Raw genomic sequence first — 11,732 nt, forward strand, 5'->3', positions numbered from 1 at the left:
TTCATTGTTTTACAAACCCTCCCCCAGGTCCACTCCACCATGTAGCCATCACTCTAGACTCCTGTCATGACAGAAATACCTAATCACATCTCTCTTTTAAACAGTTTTCACCCTCCTCTGTTTCAGTGCAGTATACATTATTGAACCCATATTACTCAGTCTCTCCCCAACCCCAAGGTCAGCCCCGTTCTACAACAGTGGCACCATGCAATATTTGTCCTTTTGTGACTGGGATATTTCACTCAGCATAATGTTCGCCAGAGTCAACCAATTTGAATAATATTGGATGAGTTCCTTGTTTTTCAATGCAGCATAGTATTCCATTGTGTGAACATACCACAGCTTCTCTATCCATTCGTTTGTTGATGGGCACTTAGGTTGTTTCCAACTCCTTGCTATTGTGAACAAAGCAGCAACAAACATGGGAGTGCATATATCTGCTTGGGTGGTAGTTATGGTCTCTTTGTGGTATATTCCCAGTAGTGGAATTGCTGGGTCAAATGGTATCTCTATTTGCAACTTTTTGAGAAAGCGCCATACCGCTTTTCACAGGAGTTGAACCATTTTATACTCCCACCAACAGTGAATAAGGGTTCCAGTTTCTCCATAATCTCGCCAGCATTTGTTGCTTGCTGTTCTGTTAAATTTTGCTATTTTGACTGGGGTGGGATGATATCTCATAATTGTTTTAATTTGCATCTCTCTTAGAGCTAGGGATTTTGAACATTTCTTCATGTCCTTGTTAGCCATCTGAATGTCTTCTTCGGTGAAGTAAGAATCTCCTTTCTAAATGCAAGTGATTCCATTTCCAAAGCTTTGTCTGGGGACTGAGCACAGGTCTCCTGAATGGAAGGTAAAAATCCTACTAGTGAATTACCATGGCACCTAACAAATAGAAAAGTATATGCAAAATCGTTTTGTCCAAATCAGCAAACTATGCAAACTTAAAGCCTTCTCGGTGTTGGTTGAATGTGAATTTGGTGCAATTACAGAAGTTGGGAGAGCAGTTGGATAAGGTCTTTACAGAAGAGCAATGTCAGAGACATGCTGACTGTCGATCCTCTGTGGGCAGCTAGTTGGGCTGCTGTACCCATCCCAGCGTGCCCCAAGCAGGCTGCTGACCCTGCTCTGAATCTTTGTTTGTTAGGATTCAGCTTACAGACAGAAGGCTGCTTGGGAATGGAACTTTTGAGAATTAACTTCAGATCATTAGTTTCTAAAAAGTCATCTCAGGGAGCACACCACCCATGAAGTGACTTAAAGAAGAGAAGATGGACTTTGAAATGTCTTTACAGAAAAAGAAAATATTATAAACCCAGAGACAGTTTCTGTGAAAGCATTGTTTAATTTCTGCTGTTGGCTGAATCTCCTGATACGAAGAAAATCGAAGCAGAGGCCTGCTTGTGGAGTTGAGGCCTGATTGCATTTTTCGTTTTCTTAACTAAATAAACTCCTCCATTGACAAAGAGAAGAGTGGAGTGGATTAGACAGGGGAGGGTATGATTGAAGACGTGAAGGCAGGGTCAACCCAGGAAACATTGATCACAGTCTCATTAGGCCTGGAACAGAAACAAAAATGAATTTGAAATGTGCGGAGTGGGAGGGGGAGGACAGAAAGGAGACCAAGGGGAAATATTAGTACATTTTCGAACAATGTGATGCATAACACAGGGATAAACTCAGACATGGACACATCTCATTGCTTAAAATTCCTGACAGTTCTTGGAGCTGAGTAAAATGATTCCATCATCTCATCTCTCTTTTCTCTGTCTTTTTCGGTCAAGCACCCAGAATAAATTTTATTCCAGAGAAAAGGGATTCTACTATTTTTTTTTAATACTGATTTATTTACAAATTTTAAATACATTGTTTTTCACACTGGATCTTTCCCATTTCTTCACTTCCATAACCATCAAATTCTATGACTCAATGATTAACATCCCCTCACCCCCACCCATCCTCACCCCTCTGCTTCCACCTCTGTTCCTGCTACTCGTTCTAAAATAATGGTTTTATGGGATTCTACTCTTGATGAGACTTTTATTCTTAAAATCCTGAAGAGTATATTCCCTGAGAAGGAAAATCAAATAAAATAAGTGTGTTTGAGGGGGACAGAAAAATAAGGGCACAGGATTGTTATTATTACTGCTAGGTCTTTTCTCTGATTCAGATAGTAAGAACATATATTAGCAATAAAAGAGATCTACAAAAGATCTGATTGCAAATTTCATTAAATTGAAAGTGAAGCTGTTGTAAAATTTAATATTAGGGAGAAGTGGAGCAATTTGGGCAAAATTAAAGGAACTATTATTAAACACTTAAATTTAGTCTTTGAGGCTCTTCATCGGCGGCCCCCCTTCATCCTGTCCTTCAAACTTCATCCCTCATTATTTTTCATTTACTTGGAAAACTTAGTTATCTTTTATCTCTTGTACTAATCTTTTTCTTTTTTGTCTTTGGACAATCCTTTACCTATCTACTTATTTCCTCCTTAAAGGACAATTGTGATAGTGAACAGTTTAATCCAGGAGTGCTGTCAGCTATTGTCAAGTGGGTCCCTTGGAAACATTCCTCCTTGGAGACAAAATACTTAGAGGCTAGAAGAACCAACCCTAAGTTGTAAGGATAAGAAGTGTGATTTCACTATTAGTTGGGATTAATATGAGAAGAACCATTTCCAACCCTTAACTCCTAGGATCCTGAATCTTGCATATTGAAGAAATATCACCGTATATTAGTCACCAATATAAAACATTACCTACATCTTAAAGAATGTAAGCCAGCCTTACAATATTTGGACATTGAACTGCCATCATTAATTGAGTTTTCCACAATTCTATCAGGAAAAAGTAAGCCAGAGTGAGGAGATGTTAGTAAATCTAGTCAATTCAATGAGCTTAAACCAACTGACCCACTTTATTTGCTGAAAAGAAAAAAAGGAATTCCTGGTGAAAAGCAATCTTGTGTGGAACTTTCTGAGAGTGAGTAAGGCATTCTATGAGTCTACAGATGGTGATTTTGGCATAAGTATTATGGAGAGGGAAGACAAACCCATGTCTAGAATAAGTGTCTATTCCAGTGAGAAAGAAGTGCTGTCTTTCCATTACGTGGAAGTGGTCCAGTGTAATCAACCATCCATTAGATGGCTGGCTGCTTCCCCAGGGAACGGTGCCATAGCAGGGGCTCAGTGTTAGCCAAACCTGCTAACAGCTTGCATACTCAGCAGTGGCTATAGCTTCATATGGCAAATCGGCATGCTTTTGGGCTCAGCCCAACTTGTTGACCCACAGAAGTACTAGCAAATAAATGTTTTCGACCACTCATTTTTGAGGTGGTTTGTTGTGTAGCAAAAGCAAACAAAACAGAAATTAGTACCTAGAAATGGAGTGTTGCCATAATTAAAACCTAAAACATGTGGCACTGGCGTTGGAATGAAACAACTGGCAAAACTATTTTATGTGGTAACTTGAAAGCTAGAAAATGAACCCATTAAACTTGTAGATCTGACTAAGAAAATTTCCAGACAGAAGGTTGGCAACGTATGAGGGGAAAAAAAAAGAACTGAAGAAGAACAAACCAGTGTGCTGACAGTAAAGAAAATATCAAGAGGTCAGTGCTATCTAGATTAGAAAATAAAAGTTATTTTCATTTATAGTTTCTCTACAAGAGTCTTATAAAGTTTAATCAAGTGAATAGTCATTAAGACATTTGATATTATCTCAGAAAGATTTTGGTGGTACTTAGTAGTTTCTCTCAACTAGACAAAAATAACTTCTAAATAAAGTTCTTAGTTGTGGTTGTTAGGTGTCACAGAGATGAGTATGACTCATAGTGACCCTTTGAGCAACATCTGAACCCTGTCCTATCTTCACACTTCCTGACACACTAGAGCTCACTGTGGCAGTCATCATGACAGTCCACCTGGCCAAGGGTCTTTCTCTCCTTTGCCAAACCTCTACCCTTCCATGCATCATGTCCCTCTAAGGAACATGTTGGTGTTAGGTGCCGTCGAGTCGTAGACGACTCATAGTGACCCTATGAACAAAAGGCCTGAACACTGTTCATACATGGAGTTTCCGGAGCCAAGCCATTTAGGAAGTGGATAATGGATGCTGCTCCTGCTTCCAGGCTCTAAGGAACATAGAAATATATCTCTATCTCTATCTTTATCTCTATCTCTATCTCTATCTCTATCTCTATCTCTATCTCTATCTCTCTCTCCCTATCTCTTATCTCTTACCTCTTATATCTATCTATCTATCTAATATTTTTAAAAGTATAAAGTATATATTATATTTTGCCAAATGAAATGGATTGTAAGCAGATACATAAGAAACCTATAAAATTTTAACAGAGGTTGTATAGAATTGCATGGAGGAGAGACTAAAGATGATTCAAAATGAAACAATGATTCTGGGCATCCTCCTTTCTTGGGCAGGCAGTAGAGTTGACAAAAGACACTAATCTGTAAACAAAACGTATTTCTTATAGCAAAAAATAAAATAAGAAATCTTACACAAGTAAATCAACGATTTAGAAGATGGAGCTAAGAACCACAGGAAATGACAATGTCCATGGAACAGAATGAAGTTTTAACAAAAAAAAATTACTCTCGCCTCCTAAAAAAAAGGAAGACTATTGGATTCTAGATTTGATATGGAACAAGGGTAACTTGCTGCTCGCCAGTTCTCCCTCTTTTTAAACCAAAATGTTCATGTTGAGTATGGACAATGGAGAAGAAAGACTAAAGAATAATTGATTGGTGCCTTTGAATTGTGGTATTGGAGAAGAATATTGGATATAACTTGTTCTACCAAAAGAAAACATTCTTGGAAGAAGAGCAGCCAGAAGGCTCCTCAGAAGCGAGCAAGGATAGTCAGACATTGTTGCGTGTCGTTTGGGGCATTTTTCTGGGGGGATCAGACCCTGAAGAAAGACAGTAAACTTCCCTGAGAAAGAGACGGATTGACATGGTGACTGTGCTGGTGGGCTCGAGCCCAGCCGAGATTGCGAGGAGGCGGCCGCGCTGCCAGCGTTTTGTTCTGTTATCCAGAGAGGTGCTATGAGTTGGAACTGACGTGAGGACCCCTAACAACAACGAAAAGAACAGTGTTTCGCTTTTTGTATGTCTGATATATAGGAAGGGAAAGATACACTTTTCTATGTAGTTTATTGATTTTTTTAAATTAAGAGGAATCGTATGAAAAGATCTGCACCTGAGAAACCTCATTCATACAAAGACCAGATACAGTCCCTGAACTTTTGATTTGGGGCTTGGTTGTATAAGTCAGTGAAATTTCTGTGTATTCTTGGAAAATGATGTACGCGTTTGCTGTGTAGGAGGCTGTGAAATACAATAGCCAATAGAAGACTTTGGTGAGAAGCCACAAATGAGTTATAACATGTCCCCAGAAGAGAGATAGAGTTGGCTTTTCTACCTCCTGAATCGTGGTTGACTTCATGACATGATTTGGCCAACAGAATGAGGTCAAAGCAATATTGTGCAGGTATCAGCTTGGACCGCTAGAAGCCTCGCACCTGATTACTTTGTCTCTGGGAAATCACCTTTTCTGTGTACAAGTATACACCTAATGTGGAGAGAAAGGACCACCAACCCCAGATTTCTCCAGCCGAGGTGCCAGATACAGACTTGAGTGCAGCACGCCCCCATGTGGGGAGTGTAGAGCTAATTTGTCTCAGTCGAGCCCACCCAAATTGTAGGCTTTCATCATCATGAGCAAATAAATGATAGTCTTAAACCACAAAGGTTTGCTGTAGTTTGTTTCTGAGAAAAATTGAGTTGAAACTCACCTACATTTGCGCTTCACATGTCTTTTTTTCTACTGATATTGTAAAAACCTTGAGGGCAGTGTCTGTTCTTTATAACTTCTGTGACTTCTACAGCTCTTAGCACAGGGCTGGTAACAGGGCAGTACTTTATGAATTATTTTATGAGCTTGAAACTCTTATTCCCAAGTTTAAAAAAAACAAACAAATCACGGAGTTTGAAAAGAAAAGAATGCCAGAAGACATGTTCGGACTAGCATAGCCATTCCATAGGGTCTACTGATTTCTTCCCGCGTTCTCATTTCTCATTTCTTCTCCCAATCAAATGGAACAAAGAGAAGAAATAAAGTCTTTAATCATTAGTCTTTAGGATTAAAAGAAACCAGGTTTTTTAGTTATTTTATATTGGGCTCTTAATGTGTAGTAAAAATTAAAGAATAAATTTTCTTAAAAAATAAGAAAGAAAAAAGAGAGCAATAGTTCTTAGCAAAGTGGAGTGTTGACTACAACTCTGAAACTATCAACCCATATCTGAGTCTAATAGCCAAAGCAAAAGAGTCAAGCCAGTGTTATAATAGTTGGATCAATTGCCGAAGAATTCTCTTGTTTCCTTCCTGACTTGATTCAGGTCTCCTCCTATTTTTTCTTGGATCCTGACCGCTAGCTTTGTCTCCCATTTGCAACCTATGCTTTACTTTTGAACTTGACATCACTATTACATTTTCCTGGCCTAGACCACTAGCAATTTCTACAGATGTTGGATCACTTCTTCAATCTCTCTTTCAGAGTTGTCTTAGATAGTGTACCATGACTTCAATTTTTGCTTATTATGGGCTACCTGTCTTGGATTTCCTTCTGTGAAGAGACATTGAGGCTGCCAATAGTTTTTCCAGACAAAATGATGATGGTGGGGTATTTTGCAGAGGACATGAGGTAGTTTAAGGAGAGCTTAGGGAAACCCAGCCCGCATCTGTGTTCCGGGACAAGGCAGGCAGCTAGACTGTAGAAAATGCAGAAGAGCTCTGGTGATGCTATGGTGAAGGCACACTCAGCTGTTAACCAAAAGGGTTACATTTTTAATCCACCAGCCCCTCCCTCCACTGAGAAGGATGAGACAATCTGCTCCTGTAATATTTACAGCCTTGGAAACCCAATGAGGCAGTTCCCCTCACCCTACAGAGTTGCTACGAGTTGGTATTGATTTGATGACAGTGAGCTTAGGATAGAAAATAAACTCATGGGACAAATTTCTGATGTTAGAACACAATCAGAAAATGATGCTTCTTTTAAAAGAATTTTTCTGTTTCTTCTTCCTAAAGTCTATTTAAGATTTGAAAGAAAGGATGTCCCTTCTGGCCTGTCTGTGAGGGTACTCTTCAGAGCAACTGCAATATGAAGATGAGAGATGGGAAAGGTCTTTTTAGGGATTGAATTCATGTCCACTGATGTATTTCTCAGTCTGAGAATTGGAAGGAGTTGGTACAAGTCAAGGCTGGCTAGACAGACAAGAGAATGAAGTAAAGCTTCTGTTAATTTTTTTTAAAAGTTGTACATTAGTTTCCTCATAAAATATATTTTCTCTCACCATTGTTCAGAGAGGTAGTTCTCAGGTTTGCACATTATAGACCTGTAGGTGCCTGAAAGGTGGCCCTGGGGCACCTGCCCCACTCCCACCAGACTTCTCTGTTTTTTGTTGGGTTTTTTTTCTGTCAGTGTGGGGCGATATGGAAGATGATCCTTATATTAAGGAGCATCCTGTCTAAGTCTTAGACATGAGTTTATGTTTTCATCAATTCTTAAGCCTAGTATGAAAATTCACTGTATGAATTTGCTCAATAATGAACACGAACCAATGATATGAACAAACTAGCTGTTGTAGAGTCATTTCCAGCTTACGAGGACCACACATGGGTCAAAGTAGACTTATGCTATGTGGAGTTTTCAGTGACTGATGCTTTGGAAGCAGATCGCCAGCCTTTCTGGGTAGACTTAGACTTGCAACCTTTTGACTGGCAGCCATGTGTGCTCACCATTTACACTGTTCAGAAACTCCATGGTAACAGTTAAGTTACTTTAAAGACCATGTCATGACATTTTATTTTGGGAAAAGTTGGGATGTGGCTTGCTTTCGTCATGTTTATGTGGTGATCATTTCTAGGGATATGGATGGGCAAAAGTGAGCAAATGACATCAGTGCTTTTCTGGGTGTGAGAGCTCACTAACCCTTCACTGCTTCTTTAAAGGAAGAGGTTGTGTGTCCTTCTCCTTTCCTTGTCTCCCATTCTGTATTTACTCAATGATTGCAGGTGTGTAAAAGCCTCTTTGTCTGAAGTCACGTGTCCCTCCCTGCTTGGGAGCCTGGGAGTTTGGGAATGCATTTATCAACTGCATGCCAGCTCCAGCAAAACAGAGAAAATTGTAGAACACCTGCAAACTAATGGTTTTTACTGTTAGAATTATTTTACTGCACAAAACCCTACACTCGTATCGTAGAAACATGCTACCTTTCTCGAAGTACAAAAACTGGCTGTGAACTTCACTGCTGACACTTTATTCCTTGTAATTAAACTTTTACTTTTATTTCACCTCTTTCATCCCAGAACAAGGAAAGAAAATTGAAACATATGGAGGGGACTGTAGGATATTGTGGTTTACACCATGGCTTGGTTTTTGTAGCTGTTCTACAGGCCTGAGATTTGTAACTGAAATGGATGAAAAAGAAACCCTGTAGTTAAGGGATATTGAAGAGATGGCTATGTGTTTTAGGTTGGAACCATCTTTATTTCCTTCTCTTGCAGAAAGCAATAGCTGATGTTCTCTTTCCTAAGCCTCTTTTGCTCCAAAGACCATAAACCTGAATTGAAGAAACAATTCTTTCCTGCTGGTGTGAGATAATTCAGTCTACAAGATGTCTTAATCTCAGGCCTCCCTTAATTGACTTCTAACTGTGCGGATTTCAGGCTGCTAGTTGTAACGTGGTTCAAAATTTACAAGGCGCTGGAATTGTCTCTTGTCCTCAGGTAGACTAGAGGTGCAATGGTTAGGCCAAATCTGTGATTCAAACCCACATGATGCTCTGTGAGGGAGAAATATCTGCTTTCATTAAGATTATAGCCTTGGCAACCCTATAAAGGCAGTTGTATTCTGTTTTACAGGATCACTACCAAACAGAATCAACTCACTGCCATGGCTTTATTAGTTTGCTTTTTTGTTTTATTCTTTTTTTGTGTTTACATCACAAATAATCCATTTCCATCAAGTTGACTCACAGCAATCCACTATCAGGGTTCAGAGAGTGTTATGCAAGTCTTTAAAGGAGGAGATTGCCTATCTTTCTGAGGAGGCACTGATGGATTCCAATTGCCAACCTTTGGATTACAGGATGCAATGTAGTACTTCATCAGAACTCTAGATTCTCTCTCTCTCTTTTTTTAAAGAGATGACATTACTTTCTTGGCTGTCCTGTCATCTCAAATGGGACTTCCTCATGATCTCAAATTGGTTGGTCATATTCTATGAATTTACTTAGGGAACAAGAAGGAAAATACCCTGATGCCTGATACTTTGTCAATTTTGTTTTCATAAAGTTGTCTCACAGGTCTATCCTGTTAAGTGGAATAGGATACTTCCTGATGCTTTTGTGATGGGGTGGTCATTATTTTGAAACCCTTTCAAAAGGAAGGAATCCAAAGTACAACGAAGATTCCTCCCTTTTCTTCTCCATAGGTACCAATAAGACATTTTCATGAATTATGAAATATCCTAGAACTAAATAGCAGAAAAAGGAAAGAAAATTAATTTCTAGTTTTCTTTTTATTATGAACTGAGTGAAAATTTACAAAGCAAATTGGTTTCCCATTCAACTATTTGTATATATTTTTTTCTAATGCTAATTATCCTGCGACTCAATGGCACTTAACAACAACAGCAACAATGCTAATTACTATACCCTTAATATAACTATGCACTTCCCACTTTTCTCTCTGTGACCCCCATTTCCATGAATCCATCTGCCCTACCCCTTCCTGACTGCTGGGGTTTGTCTTTGGGCAAAGACTGCTCTTTTGACCTCTTAAATGGATGATTATTTTAAGGAATGAGTGACTCTTTTGTGTTATTTTAATATTATAATCCTGTCTGTAATTTAGCTGAAAGTTGAGCCACTTGGTGAGTTTTCTTCGTTGAATTTTATTTCACAACACCTGCCACCCTCCTGTGCTCCCTTTTAGAGTGGTCAACAGTAGTAGCCAGAGACTCTCTAGTTCTTTTGGTTTCTGGGTGGTGGAAGTTGAGGTTTACATGGTTCATTAGTCCCTTTGACAGATGAGTTTGATGTATCTTTACATTTCCAGGTAGAGGAGACCAATAGTTGTACTTAGATGGATGCTCTAGTTTTTAAGACCCCAGTTTCTACTCATTAAAACAAGATACTCTGGTGGCTTATTGGTAAGGCATTACACTGCCAATCCAAAGGTATATGGTTTGAATCCACCAGCTGCTCCAAGGGAGAAAGATGGAAAATGAATTGCATTGAACTTTACTGCTTATCAGTCATTTCTGACTTGATGATTCATAACAGCAACAACAAATGCAGGATGTAGAATATTGACATTGTGAATTATGTTATGCCAATGACCTTGATATCTCTTGGGACTATGGTTACAAGGCCTCACGACCGCTACTCATGCCCTTGGAAGTTTGATTATGATTAAGGAGTTTATATGGCTTTGAGCCTCTTTTGAATTTTTAATTGTTGCTGTTGTTAGGTCTCCAGCTCATAGTTCTGACTCATAGTGACTTTATCTCACATACATTGGGCATATTATTGGGAAGGGCCAGTTCTTGGAAAAGGACATGACATTGGGAAAAGTAGAGGATCAGGGGAAGAGAGGAAGACTCTCAATGAAATGAAATGACACAGTGGCTACAAAAATGGGTCTAAGCACAAAAGAGATGTGAAGATGGCACAAGATCAGGTGGCGTTTTGGTTTTGTTGTGAATGGCGTATGGTGGTGTGGTGCATAAAGTGTTGTTGCTACTAATCCAAAAGTCAATGGTTCAAGTCCACCAGCTACTCTGTGGGAGAAAGAAAGGAAGTCCCTTTCCATAAAAATTTACATCCTTAGAATCTCAATGGAGGTTTGCTACAAGCTAGAATCAACTTGATAACAATATGTTTAGATTCTTCACAGAATTGACAGCCCATGGGGGATTTAGACACAGAAATGATACAAATGATAATGATATTGATGATGCAGTTTAGGAATATTGTATATCTGCTGCCTAAGTGAGCCCCTGTTTAGGAGATTAGGAGGAGTGCATATGGAAACTTGGAGAAGGGGTGTCTGTCACAGGCTGGGAAAGTAAAGAGTGCTAGGAAAAGAATTATCAAGAGAAGATTTTTTTTAAGAGAAGATTTCTAAGCAGAAGGGGATAGAATTGAAAAACACAAGACAGGAAACATGCTGTGCACACAGGTTTCACAGATGCAAGGATGCAGAGTCGCTGGCAAACATTGTGAATGGATGTTGGTGAGTAGCTCTCTTGAGTCAGAGATTTATAAATAACAAAAAGAATTTAAAATATTCAGCAATAAAGGGCCTACGAAAAAGAAAAATAGAGTATGTGCTATCCTTTTAAAAGCATAGAAATGATTTGGTATAGTATTATTGCATTGAATACAATTTTCACCCATTTAATAATATAGCCAATACCTAACTAAAAAAGAAAACAGAAAGAAAAGAAGAAGTAAAAGGCTGTGTGAGCAACAGACACTGAACTTGTTGGGCATGTTTAGGAGAGTCCTTGTTTGAAGTCCGGATGTCTGAAAGACTACAAGTTCAAGAATAGTTTTGAGTATTTTGTTAACTTTTGCATATTTTGAAGAAGCTAACTGGGTCTGGGTTGTTGGAAAGCACCACGCCTGTTGATGGGAGATCTAGGCT

This window comes from Elephantulus edwardii, unplaced genomic scaffold (genome assembly GCF_000299155.1).
Source record: "Elephantulus edwardii isolate Elephantulus edwardi_28Jun2011 unplaced genomic scaffold, EleEdw1.0 scaffold00036, whole genome shotgun sequence".
In the NCBI taxonomy this organism is placed as follows: Eukaryota; Metazoa; Chordata; class Mammalia; order Macroscelidea; family Macroscelididae; genus Elephantulus; species Elephantulus edwardii.